This window comes from Rhinoderma darwinii, chromosome 13 (genome assembly GCF_050947455.1).
Source record: "Rhinoderma darwinii isolate aRhiDar2 chromosome 13, aRhiDar2.hap1, whole genome shotgun sequence".
NCBI classification, from domain to species: Eukaryota; Metazoa; Chordata; class Amphibia; order Anura; family Rhinodermatidae; genus Rhinoderma; species Rhinoderma darwinii.
Genome location: NC_134699.1, coordinates 16359208 through 16377933, shown reverse-complemented (window position 1 = coordinate 16377933; position 18726 = coordinate 16359208). Strand labels below are relative to the sequence as shown.

Below are 18726 nucleotides of genomic sequence, written 5' to 3'. Positions count from 1 at the left end.
AGATTAAATTAATGTAGTTGTAAAGAATTGGTAAATCGTTATTATAGGGCATAAGGGCATGGAAAAGGAAACAAATGGTGGCAGCTACCAGTATCAACAAAACTAGACTCATATGACAAGCCAGCAGAGGACCACTGATCCAGTCCAGACTTTATCCACAGTGGACATTATCCAAAGAAACTATACGAAGACCACTTAATGATGTAAAAGAAAACCATAAGTGCATGTACAAATGTCAGGTTATCGCTTGATCTCCGAAAGCCATCATTCAAGTCAAATGGATTGTAAGGGAGCACTTCAATATCTCACTGGTGAATTACTGCAGGAGAGGAGCATCAGATCATCCTTCACCATAGAAAACGTCATTTCTGCCTCAAGACCATCAGTTATGGCGTGTTAAGGAGTGTGGTGGCGCCAGGAATGGAGAACAGAAATAAATTGTGGATGTATCTACACACAAATAATATATACATGTACAACATCCTCACCCTCAAAGAGAAGGACACAACAAAGTCACTTGGTGCCTCATACCTCAGAATGACAAATGCCTCCTAGCAAATTAAGAAGGATGTGTTACAAAGAGGCCGCCCGTGCTTGTGAGTAGGAGACGATTCGTATGCTTATAGTAAATGGAATACGTTAAATGAAATGGTGATGGTGTAAAAAGACAGTGCAAACGCAATGACAGCCATTTTCCTTATTAACATGATAGACATAGCCTATGCCTTTATCATCATGTTGGTTGCAGTTCCTCCTATAAAGCAAATGTACATTAGACCCCCCTTTTAAAAGTAACAGGACAGAGGTCAGAGGTCAATAAAATGGCTGCCTCCAGAAGCATTGCAAATATATTACCACTGCAGCTTTTCACATGGTAAAAGGTATCAGGGAAGCTGGTCAATTTCTTGCAATGAAAGAAATATTACCTTGAATTCTGTATAGAAAGGCAAATCACAACCGCGTAATTCTTCACCGTGCCCAGTGAATCACTTCAATTTGAGATAAAATAAAAAACTCCTGCCTTCTAAACAAGCAGGAGTAGATGGATGTTGTTCTAGAAAACCTCTATCTATAACCTGGGTTAGACACGCAGGCTATTGTTCAATTAGGCTGCAGAATGACAAGAACGATTGGATTCCCAATTCACTAAGAATCCACAAAGAAGAGGACATTCATATGTAAACCAAGGCCTTAACAGGTAGGTGACACCAACATTATGCTCAAGGTTACCATTATCTTACTTCTAAAGGTACAGCGGTGCTTGGTTACAGATCAACAAAGTAAAAATGACTCCTGCGTGCCGCACCCCAGTGCATTCTGGTCCTCCTGAGCATGGAGTCAGTAAGAAGCAGCTCTCGGTTTCACGATGGCCTCCACTAAGTAAAGGCTAATGTCAACATTCTGTCCCCTCCATCTCAAAAATACGATCACAAAGATTAGAAATCCACACAATTCTATAGGTAGGAAGGGAAGATCAGGATCGCAGTTCAGGAGTAAGCCCTTACCGATCAGTAAAGAGGTGCAAAACCATGACTTGGCTTTAACTCATGCATGAAATCTCAAGATATCCATCATCTCAGAAGACCCCCTTCACACGTAGTGTCACAAACCCCCCGCCGTCCTAGGGAAATGACTTACATGGAGCGTGGCTGCAGAAATCCTTGAAAATCCCAAGCTCCGGAATAGCTGCACTTGCTCTGTTCTTCCAACAGCACTTTGTAAGCTATGGTGCAGATAACAATAAATAGTCCATTATATATATATATATATTATATATATATATATATATATATATATATATATATATATATATATATATATAATGTGTCACAGGTCCAGCTGTGTCCTGGTTAGTGATACTGACCTCGCAAGATGTAATACGGTCTCCTCAGAGCAGGCACTGATGCTCAAGCTACAGACACATCCCTCCCCTCTTTATCTGTTCTCTTCTCCTCTGTGATATCACAGCTAGCACTCTTCTTCCAGCGAGGCTGCAGAGGGCATCAAAATTTGTGTCCCCCCAGTCCTCGTTACTCCCCTCCTCCTAGGGCAGCACACAGGAGGGAGTGGGATGGTGCAGAACAGTACAGAGAGAGATGCAAAAGGCGGCGTAGGGATGCAGTTCGGTCCTGAGCTAATGAATGGTGCAGTGCTCTTGTTGTCATGGAAACGCAAAGAGGAAAAAATCATCGCCATACAAGGAGCGGTGACATGGATTCTGGGAACAAATTAGAATATATAAAATATAAAGAAAAAAAAAAAAGAAAGGAGAGCTGCTGATGTACGTTTCGTGAATGTCAGACAGAAATTTTAATTCACGGATGGTAAAAACGGCGCAGCTAGGGGATGCAGCTCAAGGTAGAGAGCACACATCCTGGCATGGCTGTGCGTGCAAGCAAGGCCCTGCCGCGATCAGAAGGGAGCGATAGCAAGAAAGGAGGGGGTTTCTGCGACAGGTGGCCCACTGACAGGAAGAAGCAGCCTGTCCACGCCACCGGCACAATGAAGCTGCAGGAATTTTAACCACTTCCTAACCAAAAGTCGACTTATAGCAGCAACTCGTTTGGATCAAAATGTTCCCCTTCGAGAGGGGATTAAATAAAATCACTGCTCCATGCATTGCATTTTCCTTGTGGTCATAATAGAGAGACTCGTCACAGTATACATGTACCACAGGGCACTCTCAAGCAATCCATCCCTTTTAGAAGTAAATTTATTTGATTAAGCATAGAAATACATATAATCAAGTTACCAGGGAGGAAGAGAAATACTCCATTATGCCAAGATCTACCTTGTCATACTGATAGCCCGGGCTGAGTACGCTAATAAAATGATGGAAACCCAATGATGGAAACCCAAGTGATGTCATATGAAGCCTCTCCTCGTCTGCAAACAGATTCCGCATAAAATCTATAGAAGCAGATAAAATAGCTGCTGTATGAACAGAACATTCGCTAAAAAATAGAGAGAACTGTGAATGGGATTGTGAAAATGCCATAATATGTTACAGAGTATCAGTGATCCCTCCACTCTCCAGGACACTATAGCTAGTGTCACAAATCTGCCCTAAAGCGATGGTGCACCATCCATAAAGTGAGCCAGTTGCCCAAGGCAGCGTCCCTCACTTTACTGCAGGAGGCACCTGCCCATTTCACAGCAATCTAATGTCAAACAAAGGAAGCCGAAAGTATAAATATCTTAGCAATAACCAATTCATTCATGAGCAGATTATCGACGGGACGGTGCACTTCTCGTCACCAATTTACAAAAATAGCTACTGGGAAATCACACGGGGAGGCTTTATATATCGGTGTCATAGACAGGGAATTCTGTAGTAGCGAAGAATAGAAGGTTATACAGTATAGTCTGAAGATAATTACCCCATGTTCAGCCATACTAAATGATGATCAGGCATCCATGAGATCTACCATGCACTTACAGCAATTATACTGCTTCATGCATTACATTTGACAACCACTTTTTTTTCTGATTAAAAATGACATGAAAATTAGATGTTCAGGGTCAGGGCCGGGACGAGGGGTAGGCAGAGAAGCAGCCATCGAGGGAGGGGGTAGCAATATATGGATTTAAGGTGAGGGATGGTGTTGGGGAACGCACATAGATGACAGCTATCTCACGAGGGAGAGAGGGGGACAATATCAATTATTATCTCTTTACTGTGACTGCTAGGAGAGCTGACAGAGAGAGGGGCAAGCACCACCTAGGTGACCAAGTGACAGAAAAAGCAGCCTTATGAGAGCTAATATGGTAGCGGTCAGATGTCTATTACCTGGCTTAGAAACGAAAGGGGGAGACATCTGAAGCAAATAAGAGAAAGACTGTCCAAATTTTAAAGCAGCTTATTCCCAGCATACAACAGACACAGATACCATCATTCATTTGTAACTTGATAAACCTCCAGTGGATGTAGGATACATCCGAATGAACTAAAACACTATAAGAAATACTTGCAACATTTACGTAACACCCATTTCTCATATATCACAATTCAGAGTGAAAAAGAACATGTTTCTAAGGAAGAATTAAATTAGTCCTTCTCAAACAATACATTTGAGAAAATGGGCTTATGTTGCTTTGGCTCTGGCTGGGAGGTAGCTTGCTGACCGCAGAATTCTCCTTCCCAAGCGGGTAGCTAAGAAAACCAGTCAAGCTAAGACATGTCCCCCAATTGGTCCGCATATGAGAAATGGAAGGGAACAGGAGAATATTGACCGCCATTTTTTTGCCAGATTCCTAAAAGACCCTTTGTTTCAAACTTTAAGAGAGAATTTAATATCCCTTCAACTGTATGTAAAAACAAAACAAAAAAACACAACTGTTCAGCGGCAAGGCACTTTATTTTTCCTCTTCTCTTCCATTATAATTCATCTGTCAAGCAAATGAAAGAATAAATTGTGGCAAATGATGTGCAACCTGAATTGTTATTAACAAGTCATACTCACAATCCACTGAGATCCAACTCATTAATTGTAGAGGCGAGTGATTCACTGCAAACGGAAGGCGGCATCGTCGTTAATACAGGTACAAACCGCGAAATAACTTAGCGTATGTGCTAGTGTAAAGTGTACACTACCGTTCAAATGTTTGGGGTCACCCAGAAAATTTTGTGTTTTCCATGAAAACTCACACTTCTATTTATCAAATGAGTTGCAAAATGACTAGAAAATATAGTCAAGACATTGACAAGGTTAGAAATAATGATTTTTATTTGAATTAATAATTTTCTCCTTCAAACTTTGCTTTCGTCTTGGAATGCTCCATTTGCAGCAATTACAGCATTGCAGACCTTTGGCATCTAGCTGTTAATTTGCTGAGGTAATCGGGAGAAATTTCCCCCCATGCTTCCAGAAGCCCCTCCCACAAGTTGGATTGGCTTGATGGGCACTTCTTGCGTACCATACGGTCAAGCTGCTCACACCACAGCTCTATGGGGTTGAGATCTGGTGACTGCACTGGCCACTCCATTACAGATAGAATACCAGCTGCCTGCTTCTTCCCTAAATAGTTCTTGCATCATTTGGAGGTGTGCTTTGGGTCATTGTCCTGTTGTAGGATGAAATTGGCTCCAATCAAGCGCTGTCCACAGGGTATGGCATGGCGTTGCAAAATGGAGTGATAGCCTTCCTTATTCAAAATCCCTTTTACCTTGTACAAATCTCCCACTTTACCAGCACCAAAGCAACCCCAGACCATCACATTACCTCCACCATGCTTGACAGATGGCGTCAGGCACTCTTCCAGCATCTTTTCAGTTGTTCTGCGTCTCACAAATGTTCTTCTGTGTGATCCAAACACCTCAAACTTCGATTAGTCTGTCCATAACACTTTTTTTCCAATGTCTGTGTGCTTTTGCCCATATTAATCTTTTCCTTTTATTAGCCAGTCTCAGATATGGCTTTTTCTTTGCCACTCTGCCCTGAAGGCCAGCATCCCGGAGTCGCCTCTTCACTGTAGACGTTGACACTGGCGTTTTGCGGGTACTATTTAATGAAGCTGCCAGTTGAGGACCTGTGAGGCGTCTATTTCTCAAACTAGAGACTCTAATGTACTTGTCTTGTTGCTCAGTTGTGCAGCGGGGCCTTCCACTTCTCTTTCTACTCTGGTTAGAGCCTGTTTGTGCTGTCCTCTGAAGGGAGTAGTACACACCGTTGTAGGAAATCTTCAGTTTCTTGGCAATTTCTCGCATGGAATAGCCTTCATTTCTAAGAACAAGAATAGACTGTCGAGTTTCACATGAAAGCTCTCTTTTTCTAGCCAGTTTGAGAGTTTAATCGAACCCACAAATGTAATGCTCCAGATTCTCAACTAGCTCAAAGGAAGGTCAGTTTTATAGCTCCTCTAAACAGCAAAACTGTTTAGAGCGAAGCTAACATAATTGCACGAGGGTTTTCAAGTGTTTTCTAATCATCCATTAGCCTTCTAACACAGTTAGCAAACACAATGTACCATTAGAACACTGGAGTGATGGTTGCTGGAAATGGGCCTCTATACACCTATGTAGATATTGCATTAAAAAACAGACGTTTGCAGCTAGAATAGTCATTAAGCACATTAACAATGTATAGAGTGTATTTCTGATTAATTTAATGTTATCTTCATTGAAAAAAAACTGTGCTTTTCTTTCAAAAATAAGGAAATTTCTAAGTGACCCTAAACTTTTGAACGGTAGTGTGTATATATATATATATATATATATATATATATATATATATATATATATACAGTGGAGGAAATAAGTATTTGATCCCTTGCTGATTTTGTTCGTTTGCCCACTGTCAAAGTCATGAACAGTCTAGAATTTTTAGGCTAGGTTAATTTTACCAATGAGAGATAGATTATATAAAAAAAAAAAAAAGAAAATCACATTGTCAAAATTATATATATTTATTTGCATTGTGCACAGACAAATAAGTATTTGATCCCTTACCAACCATTAAGAGTTCAGCCTCCTCCAGACCAGTTACACTCTCCAAATCAACTTGGTGCCTGCATTATAGACAGCTGTCTTACATGGTCACCTGTATAAAAGACTCCTGTCCACAGAATCAATTAATCAGTCTGACTCTAACCTCTACAACATGGGCAAGACCAAAGAGCTTTCTAAGGATGTCAGGGACAAGATCATAGACCTGCACAAGGCTGGAATGGGCTACAAAACCATAAGTAAGACGCTGGGTGAGAAGGAGACAACTGTTGGTGCAATAGTAAGAAAATGGAAGACATACAAAATGACTGTCAATCGACATCGATCTGGGGCTCCATGCAAAATCTCACCTCGTGGGGTATCCTTGATCCTGAGGAAGGTGAGAGCTCAGCCGAAAACTACACGGGGGGAACTTGTTAATGATCTCAAGGCAGCTGGGACCAGAGTCACCAAGAAAACCATTGGTAACACATTACGCCGTAATGGATTAAAATCCTGCAGTGCCCGCAAGGTCCACCTGCTCAAGAAGGCACATATACAGGCCCGTCTGAAGTTTGCAAATGAACATCTGGATGATTCTGAGAGTGATTGGGAGAAGGTGCTGTGGTCAGATGAGACTAAAATTGAGCTCTTTGGCATTAACTCAACTCGCCATTTTTGGAGGAAGAGAAATGCTGCCTATGACCCAAAGAACACCGTACCCACTGTCAAGCATGGAGGTGGAAACATTATGTTTTGGGGGTGTTTCTCTGCTAAGGGCACAGGACTACTTCACCGCATCAATGGGAGAATGGATGGAGCCATGTACCGTCAAATCCTGAGTGACAACCTCCTTCCCTCCACCAGGACATTAAAAATGGCTCGTGGCTGGGTCTTCCAGCACGACAATGACCCGAAACATACAGCCAAGGCAACAAAGGAGTGGCTCAAAAAGAAGCACATTAAGGTCATGGAGTGGCCTAGCCAGTCTCCAGACCTTAATCCCATCGAAAACTTATGGAGGGAGCTGAAGATCCGAGTTGCCAAGCGACAGCCTCGAAATCTTAATGATTTACAGATGATCTGCAAAGAGGAGTGGGCCAAAATTCCATCTAACATGTGTGCAAACCTCATCATCAACTACTAAAAATGTCTGACTGCTGTGCGTGCCAACAAGGGTTTTGCCACCAAGTATTAAGTCTTGTTTGCCAAAGGGATCAAATACTTATTTCTCTGTGCACAATGCAAATAAATATATATAATTTTGACAATGTTATTTTTTTTATTTTTTTTTATATAATCTATCTCTCACTGGTAAAATTAACCTAGCCTAAAAATTCTAGACGGTTCATGACTTTGACAGTGGGCAAACTTACAAAATCAGCAAGGGCTCAAACACTTATTTCCTTCACTGTATATATATATATATATATATATATATATATATATATATATATATAATAGATAGATAAAACCTTTTAGACTTTAAATGTAAGATAACGATACCCATCAGACTAAAGCTGGCCATTGACGTGACTTGGGACATTGACTGCCTCGACTTTTTGATCTTGCACTCCTCCAATTCTGCCCTGGGTGATTTTAATTAGTTTAATGCTGGTTCCTACCATCCCCAGATATATGTAGGCTCAGTCCCAGTTCTGGGTGTATGTGCAGAGTAGGTTCCCACCTATAAAGGACGCTTTGTCGTGGCAGGTGGGCCCACACAATTTTATCAAAATGTGCACTAAGAACTTCCCTATTGTAAGTAGATTTAGCAGTAATGCATATTTATTTATATTTAGTGGCTTAGGCGACATTGGTGTTCACAGTGTGCTGTCACCGTTTTCTTGTGTGCTGTGTGTGTATATATATATATATATATATATATATATATATATATATATATAAACTTATAGACATTAAATGTAAAATAATGATACCCATCAGACTAAGGCCTCATGCACACGACCGTATTTTTTCACACCCGTAAATACTGGCGTAAATACGGGTCCGGTGTCACACGTATTCCACCCGTTTTGCACCAGTATTTACGAACCCGTGCTCGTAAATATGGGTCCGGTGTCACACGTATTCCACCCGTATTTACGAGCACGTTTTTGGCAGCAAAATAGCACTGCACTAATCGGCAGCCCCTTCTCTCTATCAGTGCAGGATAGAGAGAAGGGACAGCCTTTTCTGTAATAAAAGTTAAAGAAATTCATACTTACCCGGCCGTTGTCTTGGTGACGCGTCCCTCTCTTCACATCCAGCCCGACATCCCTGGATGACGCGGCAGTCCATGTGACCGCTGCAGCCTGTGATTGACCTGTGATTGGCTGCAGCGGTCACATGGCCTCAAACGTCATCCAGGACGTCGGCCCGGATGTCGGGAGGGACGCGTCACCAAGGCAACGGGGGGGAGACCGGACTGGAGAAGCAGGAAGTTGTCGGTAAGTATGAACGTCTTTTATTTTTATTTTTTACAGGATAGGGGATACATGTCTTTTGTTTATGGCAGAGCGGGGAGATACCTCCCCGCTCTGCCATAGTTTTCATTGTAGTCCCGGCGGTAGTTACGCCACTGAGCTGTGGCCTGCAGACCGGGTAGTCCCCTGACCTCGCCTCACCTCGCAACGCTCCCGTAATCACGGGTGAACACACGCAGCCACCCATGATTACGGGAGCCCCATAGACTTCTATGGGATGCCCGTGCCGTTATTACGGCATGAAATAGGGCATGTTCTATCTTTTTTAACGGCACGGGTACCTTCCCGTGAGCAAACGGGAAGGTACCCGTGGCTAACAGAAGCCTATGAGCCCGTTATTGCGGGTCGTAATAACGACCCGCAATAACGGGTGTTTTTACGGTCGTGTGCATGAGGCCTAAAGCTGGCCATGGACTTGACATAAATATTGTGAGAAATTGATAATTTCCACTATTTACCCATAATACCTGTAATTAATTGACCACGGAAAATAATTGCTTACATTTGTAGTGGTGTCAGTCAAATGTTTTGCCCACGTTAATTCATATCTACATGTTACTTTCCATGAACATCCTGTCATGTGACCTCTACTCATGAGAACACATACATAAGGACATACCTGGCAGTCTGTTGATGCGATCATGGCACGTTCCAGAGCTAGCAGAAATACACAATATTTACATTACTACACCCTAAGGCTCTGTTCAAGTCTGCGTTGGTGCCTTCATAGCAGAGACCGTAATCTTAGAAAAGAAAAATACTGTTGCCTGCAGAATTATTTTTCCCTTCAAAAAGATGGACACCACGCTCGAACCCAACAGACCCCAATAATAAGTCAATGGGTTCCGCTGGGCACTGGTGGTATCCAGCAGTGTTGCGGCTTCCATTATGAATAGATGCCACAACGCAAGATCAGTAGCAGAGAAAAACAAAAGAAAATGTATATTCGAACACAGTTTTGCTTTACTTTTTAACGGATTGCCGTGGGTCTAGCTTCTCTAACCCCTGCAATCCGCTGTTATGAGTAGTGGTAGTTCAGTGTGGCCAATGAATGGGGACCGGGTGTTTTTCACGGTTGATTTGCACCGATGCGGGACCCGTTTTCACTGATCCCTCATAGACTTGAATCTATTGAGGGATTCGGGAAAAGGGGAAAAAATAGGACATGTCCTATTTTTTTTCAAGGCTGTTCACACGGTCTGTTAAAAAATAAACGGCCATGCGAATAGCCCCATAGACATGCATTGATTTTAATGCAGCCATGTGACGGCCGTTAAAAAAAAACCTCCCGATCGTCTGAATAGGGCCTTAGAGGATTTTTCAAAGCAGGGAACCCCTCTGTATGACGCCCATATGCCCTAATAGAGCATATGGAAAGGGGTTGTTGATATGGGATAACCCTTTTCAACCATTTTTCCTCCTCAACTAAAGCCCCTACATTCAACAACCTTTTCAACTACATAAAAGCAATGAAGTAATAAACATGTTATATACATATACACATCCTCTACAAAAAAGCGCAACACTGCTAGATGAAAGCTTAAAACTTGTTGGATTAGTCTTATTACTACCATATTGATTATATAACCTTTGTATTAAAAATGCTCACAGGAAATTAAATGAAAGCAAAATACAATTGACACAAACAAATGGAGTGAAATACTTTGTGTAATAAAGAAAGCCTAACGCAATAGAAAGCCCTCTTGCACCAGCAGATTATGAAAAGGGTGAGGGTGAGGAGGGTCAGAAGACAAATAATGCAACAGATATAGAAGTAGAGCTGATGAATACCTCGGTGCACACAATTCACTGCGTGCTGTTGCACTCCTCATTTCTCTGAGGTCACAAACCTTCCATGTCTCATTTTGCTGTAACACTGCACTTAGTAAATTATTCAGCAAGCATGAGGGAGGATTTCGCCCACTGATGGTATACCAGCAAACGTGTTAATAAAGTGGAGGTCCTCCATACATTGTGCTGTGACCCCTGTGTTCAGTGAAGTCATTCACAGATTGATGCTGTAAGACTGCAGTGTGAGCTTTGTTTACCGGATTTGGGGGATGAGGATCCCACCAACCTACAGGTGCATCTCGGTTTGAGACTCCACCATTGTCTAAGGTTAGGATCTACTCAGAAGTCATTAAAGGGCCAGTAAACCTGGCACCTTACAAAAGTGCAGTGCTATAAAAGATTAATTGTTACTATCGTTCACTTTATGTATGTAAATATTTTTTGGAGGTGTCAGACTTACAAAGACATAAAATCATGGGGGCAGATATTTTTTGGACTTCTAGATAGTAATTTATTGTAAAAACACTACTAGTGGCAGCCTATCCTGATTTTACTGATAACAGGAAGCAATAGATAAACCATAATGCAGATACAGAAGAGATAGATTTAAGATTTATACACAACAGCCTTGGAACTGTAGTGTATCCTTGATGAGGACTCATATAATCTCCGGATACGTTATATATATATCTACATGCACATGTGTGAACTTTATCAGCAGCTATTTCTATGAGCTGTGCTTTTATTAGCTGCTGACTTTACATTTAGTGTCTCTATAATGAAGGCTACGACTGCACGACATCACCTGCAATTTTACACGTTATCTCTGGCAGTGGCTTATCTGCCACGGAAACCAGAGACTACGCATGTTAAAATCCAACATGCTCAATCTTTCCTTCAGAAATCTGCCATCAGAGGACAGACAGGAGGCCTCCACACACATGAGCTCATTGGCCGTTTACATCAATGGGTTTGGATGACTTTTATCTAATGTGTATGGCCTGTTTCCAGGTACCCAGAATTACAAACTGTCCAATATGCCAATTGTTGATTTCAGTATGGGTCAGTATACATTACAATGTAATATACTGTCAGGGTAGCTTCCTTCTCCCTGTTATTTCACACCGAATAACCACCTCTGTAAATTGGAAACTGAGGGCATGCCTGTAGAAAATGTACCACGAGACAAGTTGGTATAGATACTACCTCAGTGAGATAGGAAGTGAACTAACTCTCCTCTATAGGAAGGTGGGACGTGCTTAAGCCCCATAGGCTCCTCAGCTGTAAGTTCTTCTGTACACTCCTCTTGCATTCCAGGGGCGGTGTCTCCATAGGCGTGCCCCTGATACATTCTCCATCTTGTTTCATTTACAAATCTTTGTGTAATATACAGATTTTTAGTTTATATAAAGTAATAATGTTTTTGCAAACAATATACATGGTAATGATCCTTGACAATACGTCCATATGTGCTGTGCTCGGCTGTTTCCATCAACGCCATAAACATTAAATGGAGCGGAGTTGTGCATGTCCAGCCTCCGCTCCACTCAAACTGATCCTAGCCGCCAACTTGCGGCTGAAGAGAACGGGGTACAAGGGTACCCCATTTTGGCAAGTGGTTAGGTGAAAAATGTTAAAGGCTAGAATACCCCTTTAAGGTAACAGTAAGGCAGACCCTATGCATAGGATAGCTGTCAGACAATCGCTCATTCTGCCACTAAACCTGTAGACTCGGCCAAGAATGCATGTTTACTGACATACGTAAAAGGAGATAAGCCTCTGCCAGACACCATACGACATTTTCGTGGATAATTGTCCAATCCTTGTTTCCTTTTACGTCTGCCAAAGGTGGGCCAGTGAGGGGGGCTATATAGGCAGCTTAGCTTACTCTCTCCACTGAACCAACTACTATAGCTTGATGTAGAAAATACTATTACAATGTGTAACAGGAATCACTGCGTTTTTCTTGCACTGGCGTCACCAATACTGCCAGATAACTATACATTAGGTTTTCAGCCAATCACAGAAAGGAGAAGTAGCAACCAACGCGGTAGAAACCTGGGACAAAACAAATGGTAAATAATGAGTAGAAGATGTTGTCAGGCATGTCCCAGTCTTATTTATGACAATCGATTATTGAAAGGCCGAATGAGTGAGACAAAACACACCATCACAGAGCTTTGCCTGTGACCGCTGGAATGCAGTTTCCCATAGGGACTCTGGCTTAATTAAGAAATCCTAAGCACGAAGAAACTAAAGTCACTGTATACATCACGGTAATTACATCAAAAGAAATTTACAACCAGCTCCTTTTTAATTACCCTGCAGTTAGTGTAATTAGCAGCACCTAACGAAATGTGATTCTCCTGTAATCAATGATAAAATCTCAATGAAAACAATGGAAAATCGGCTGGGGATGAGAAGGTGAAGGAGCAGACAATGATACCTGAGGAGCAAAATAATACTTGGGTTCCTAGCAAACAAGAAAGGAATATTTCATTTTAAGGGAACGGGATATATATATCAGCAAAGTTTTGTCTACTCATCAATACTTGAGAAATCATAATGGGCAAGAACCAGTTGCCATATAATAGGACTGTGAGAGATACACTTGTATCAAGATTTAACATATCAACAATAGTCGAAGAACTGAAAAGTAGGGCAAGACATTGGCATTTAGTGGGATAGCAGCCTGGGTCCTTCCCTGGTATTTACAATACTACTAAAAGCAGAGCAACTGTCATGTGACAGCGGCTCCATTCCCAGTTATCAGAGGCAGCAACTTCCTACACAGCAGCAGAACCACAGTGATAGGAGAGATGGAGCTTTATATGGCAAGCAGGTTTATCTAATATAGGATGTCAGAATGTGGATCTGCCGGATCCTCTATAGGCTCTTCCAGTTCTCCAGAATGGTGTTTGTGAGCCTTTTACCCTCAGCACCTATATCTCCCAATACACATATTGCATGAATAAGAATAGCAAATCAGTAGAAAGTAATTGTTGACGAAGGATGTGAATGTTAAGGCCTCATTCACACGACAGGGTCCGAGTGTCGGCCGGGAAAATCGGCCGATTTTCCCGGCCGGTTTGCATCCGTTCCGATTCTGTTCCGGGCCGAGTTGCCGTTTTTACCGGCCGATTTGGACCCGATTTGAATCCGTTTTTTTCCCTGTCCGTTTTAAAATCGGATGAATTTCATTTAAAATTTGTTGCCACACACAGCCCTTTGTAGATAATGCCACAGCCCCCCTGGTAGGTAATGCCACCCAGCCCCCTGTAGGTAATGCCACCCAGCCCTCTGTAGGTGATGCCACACAGCCCCCTGTAGGTGATACCACACAGCCCCCTGTAGGTGATGCCACGCAGCCCCCTGTAGGTGATGCCACGCAGCCCCCTGCAGGCGATGCCACACAGCCCCCTGCAGGTGATGCCACACAGCCCCCTGCAGGCGATGCCACCCTGTCCCCTGCAGGCGATGCCACCCTGTCCCCTGCAGGCGATGCCACCCTGTCCCCTGCAGGCGATGCCACCCTGTCCCCTGCAGGCGATGCCACCCTGTCCCCTGTAGGCGATGCCACCCAGCTCCCTGTAGGCGATGCCACCCAGCCCCCTGTAGGTGATGCCACCAAGTCCCCTGTAGGTGATGCCACCAAGCCCCCTGTAGGTGATGCCACACAGCCCCCTGTAGGCGATGCCACACAGCCCCCTGTAGGCGATGCCACACAGCCACCTGTAGGCGATGCCACACAGCCCCCTGTAGGTGATGCCACACAGCCCCCTGTAGGTGATGCCACCCACCCTGCCCCTGTAGGTGATGCCACCCACCCTGCCCCCTGTAGGTGATGCCACCCACCCTGCCCCCTGTAGGCGATGCCACCCACCCTGCCCCCTGTAGGCGATGCCACCCTGCCCCCTGTAGGTGATGCGACCCACCCTGCCCCCTGTAGGTGATGCCACCAAGTCCCCTGTAGGTAATGCCACCAAGTCCCCTGTAGGTAATGCCACCAAGCCCCCTGTAGGTAATGCCACCAAGCCCACTGTAGGTGATGCCACACAGCCCCCTGTAGGTGATGCCACAGCCCCCTGTAGGCGATGCCACACAGCCACCTGTAGGCGATACCACACAGCCCCCTATAGGTGATGCCACACAGCCCCCTATAGGTGATGCCACCCACCCTGCCCCTGTAGGTGATGCCACCCACCCTGCCCCCTGTAGGCGATGCCACCCTTCCCCCTGTAGGTGATGCCACCCACCCTGCCCCCTGTAGGTGATGCCACCCACCCTGCCCCCTGTAGGTGATGCCACCCACCCTGCCCCCTGTAGGTTGCACCCATCCCCCCCCCTTTCCAGGAGAAGTCACTGACTTCAATGTCCATATATGGACAGTGTAGTCACTGACTTCTCCTGAAGAGGAATTCCCTGCCACAGGTCGGGAATTCCGCTTCAGAAGTGAGTGACGTCACTGTGTCCATATATGGACAGTGTAGTCACTCACTTCTCCTGTAGCGGCATCCCCGGCCATAGAGTCGGGGATTCCGCTGCAGAAGTGCGTGACTTCGCTGTGTCCATATATGGACAGTGTAGTCACTCACTTCTCCTGTAGCGGCATCCCCGGCCATAGAGTCGGGGATTCCGCTGCAGAAGTGCGTGACTTCGCTGTGTCCATATATAGACAGTGTAGTCACTCACTTCTCCTGTAGCGGCATCCCCGGCCATAGAGTCGGGGATTCCGCTGCAGAAGTGCGCGACTTCGCTGTGTCCATATATGGACAGTGTAGTCACTCACTTCTCCTGTAGCGGCATCCCCGGCCATAGAGTCGGGGATTCCGCTGCAGAAGTGCGTGACTTCGCTGTGTCCATATATGGACAGTGTAGTCACTCACTTCTCCTGTAGCGGCATCCCCGGCCATAGAGTCGGGGATTCCGCTGCAGAAGTGCGTGACTTCGCTGTGTCCATATATGGACAGTGTAGTCACTCACTTCTCCTGTAGCGGCATCCCCGGCCATAGAGTCGGGGATTCCGCTGCAGAAGTGCGTGACTTCGCTGTGTCCATATATGGACAGTGTAGTCACGCACTTCTCCTGTAGCGGAATCCCCAATCCCCAGCCGGGGATTGGGGATTCCGACTCCTACAGCGAGCAATAAAAGATCCTCCTCCTCACATGCACTCTGCACTGTGAGGAGGAGGAGAGAGAGTGCGCGAGCGACGGTAGACCCGGCCATCACTCGGGACACATTCCGGTGATGGCCGTGTATTACCCAGCCCCATAGACTTCTATGGGAGCCGGGCGGCCGGGCACCCGGCTGAAAATAGAGCATGTCCTATTTTTTGACGGGCGGTTTTCCCGGCCGTCAAAAAATCGGTCGTGTGAATAGCCCCATAGGGGTCTATTATTCCTAATGCAGCCGGGTGCCGGCCGATTTATGAACGGCCGGCACCCGGCTGGGAATCCCTGTCGTGTGAATCCCGCCTAAGGCGGGATTCACACGACCGGGTGGCGTCCGAGCCCGAGTGCCGGCCGGTAAAATCGGCCATTCTGCCCGGCCGGTTTGCATAAAGTTATGCATCCGTGTCGGGCAGATCCGGACAGTGACATCAGCGGCAACTCCTGAAGGGGAATCCCCATGTGTTCGGGGATTCCGCTTCAGGAGTTTCCCCTAATGTCACTGCCCAGATATGGACAGAGACATCAAGCGCTTTGTCCAGGAGCGGAATCCCCGAAAACACGGGGATTCCACTCCTTCAAGGAGCTAAAGTGCGGCTAGCACATAGCAGAGCGGGGAGATACCTCCCCGCTCTGCTATAGTGGCGTCGCTACAGTAGTAGCAGCAGCAGCTGCTGCAGCTGCTAGCGACGCCATCAAAGGTGTCGCCGGGCCAGGGCGCTTTTAAAACAAGCAGGAGAAGGGAGCCAGCGCAGCGCTCCCTTCCACCTGCTGTACACCCCGGCCCTGCCACACCGTGTACAGCGATGCCATTCGTCAGAATGGCATCAACTCCTCCTCCTCACATGCACTCTGCGCTGTGAGGAGGAGGAGATAGAGCGCAAGAGCCGGAAAACCCGGCCGTCACTCGGGACACATCCCGGTGATGGCCGGGTATTACCCGGCCCCATAGACTTCTATGGGAGCCGGGCGGCCGGGTACCCGGGCGAAAATAGAGCAAGTCCTATTTTTTGACGGGCGGTTTTCCCGGCCGTCAAAAAATCGGTCGTGTGAATAGCCCCATTAGGGGTCTATTATTCCTAATGCAGCCGGGTGCCGGCCGATTTATGAACGGCCGGCACCCGGCCGGGAAACCCTGCCGTGTGAATGAGGCCAGTGTTGTAGCTCCGCAACACCTGAAATGAAACCCCTGATGTAGGGCAACGTTTGAAAGAACTGTGACTCTGCATTCATCAATGTCGAAAGGACCCCACCTCTTGCTTATAAAACGCTCTCCTCCCTCCGCCCACTACTGTACTATTTTTGCTTCACTCTCCCCCTCCTTTCTCCCCAAACTGTTCTCTCTTTGAGTTCCTGTGTGAAGATCCACTACAGCCAGGGACATTAATTTGGAAATAAGACAGAATTATAATTTACCAGATAGCATACTGTATGGATTTAAAAAAAGTCAAGCCCATTTAAACTTGCTATAGTAAAGCATTACTAGCACAGGCTCGATGTATCATCATAGCAATAGCATTTGATGAAATCTATTGCCGTGTGTCTATGAATGTGAAATCCTGTGCTCGTAAATCTTCAGTTTACTTGGTGACAAATTTGCTTGGTATCTGTTATGACCTTTTTTTTTTTTTTACCATTCTGACCACAGTCATATGTTACAAGCTCCTCATCCGTCCATTATACATATGTAATGTTTCCTCTTTAATTACCCACAATTCCACTCCCTGTTCTCTGTAGGAAAGGCTCTGTTCCCACTAGTGCTATAGCCAGGACACTTGTGTTGAATCAGTTTTTACATGGATACTGGCAAATTCTGACGGATTCCTTTGATTCTGGCAAATTCTGACGGATTCCTTTGATACTGGCAAATTCTGACGGATTCTTTTGACTTAGATGGGGTCCCGGTATTTTTTAAGGCAAGAATAGTGCTGCAGACTGCGCTCCTCTTGCTGTCAAAAGTACTAGAAACCCAAACAGCCCCATTAACACAAATGTAAAAGGAGCCAAATTGTGTCCCGTTTTCTGGACAAATGGTGGATTGAAAGATTGTGCACAAAGAAGCATAAAAATGTCTCACAGGGCAACATGTTGCACATTTCTTCTTTAAGAATTCAACATTGAAATGCAAATTAGATAATTCTTGATAATTAACCTTTGATTACCAAGGTGCAGAACTAAAGGTCCTATTACGTGGCCCGATATGGGCCGATCAACGAGGCAGCTCGTTGATAGGCATTTGTTTGTTCCTTTCAAAAGAAGCAATGATCAGTAATGTTTGGGGATGAGCAATAGTTCCTACGATCGCTCGTCCCCATACATTTCTATCACGTCAGCAGCAAACCTCCCTGTTTATACAGGGAGATGTGCTGCGGACAACGAAAATATTTCTTGCAGCATAAATGATATAATCAGCCGATGAACGAGCGTTTGCTCATTCATTGACGGATTGTTGCCCTGTTTACAAAGGGCAATGATCGGGAACAAGTATTCATATTAACCCTTGTTTGCCCTATCATTGGCCCGTGTAAAAGGCCCCTTAAACTTCGCATCGACAGGTTTTTATCAAAGCAAATTTTAGATTAACTTTCAATTCTACCCCAATATGTTTTTGTAAAGGCCTAGGTGACTTGTCGCATTGTAAATTAATAGAACTGTATGGAGATACTAGAGCACATATATGTTAAGGCCCTTACTTGGGCCAATTATCGAGCTAACGAGTGTTCCCGATCAATGCCTTGTGTAAACAGGGCAACGATCAGCCGATAAATGAGCAAACTCGCGTCCATCGACTCATTGTATCGTTTATGCAGCCAAAAATATTATCGGTCGGCAGCACATCTCCCTGTAAACAGGGAG

At 44.9% G+C, this 18726-nt stretch overlaps 1 protein-coding gene across 6 annotated transcripts in view; it reads right to left on the bottom strand.

The window, feature by feature from the left end:
* Positions 1-18726, bottom strand: part of TANC2 (tetratricopeptide repeat, ankyrin repeat and coiled-coil containing 2) — a 435863-nt gene that overhangs the window by 83349 nt on the left and 333788 nt on the right. Inside the window, exons 1-2 of one of the 6 annotated variants that reach the window (XM_075846639.1) lie at positions 1865-2114; positions 1639-1723 (exon numbers count right to left, since the gene is read on the bottom strand). The exons of 4 other annotated variants lie outside the window; for them this stretch is intronic. The gene's annotated coding sequence lies outside the window, so the exon portion shown is untranslated. Of the gene's footprint in view, positions 1-1638; positions 1724-1864; positions 2115-18726 lie in introns of those variants that run through there. One more of the 6 variants, XM_075846640.1, reaches the window with a different exon arrangement.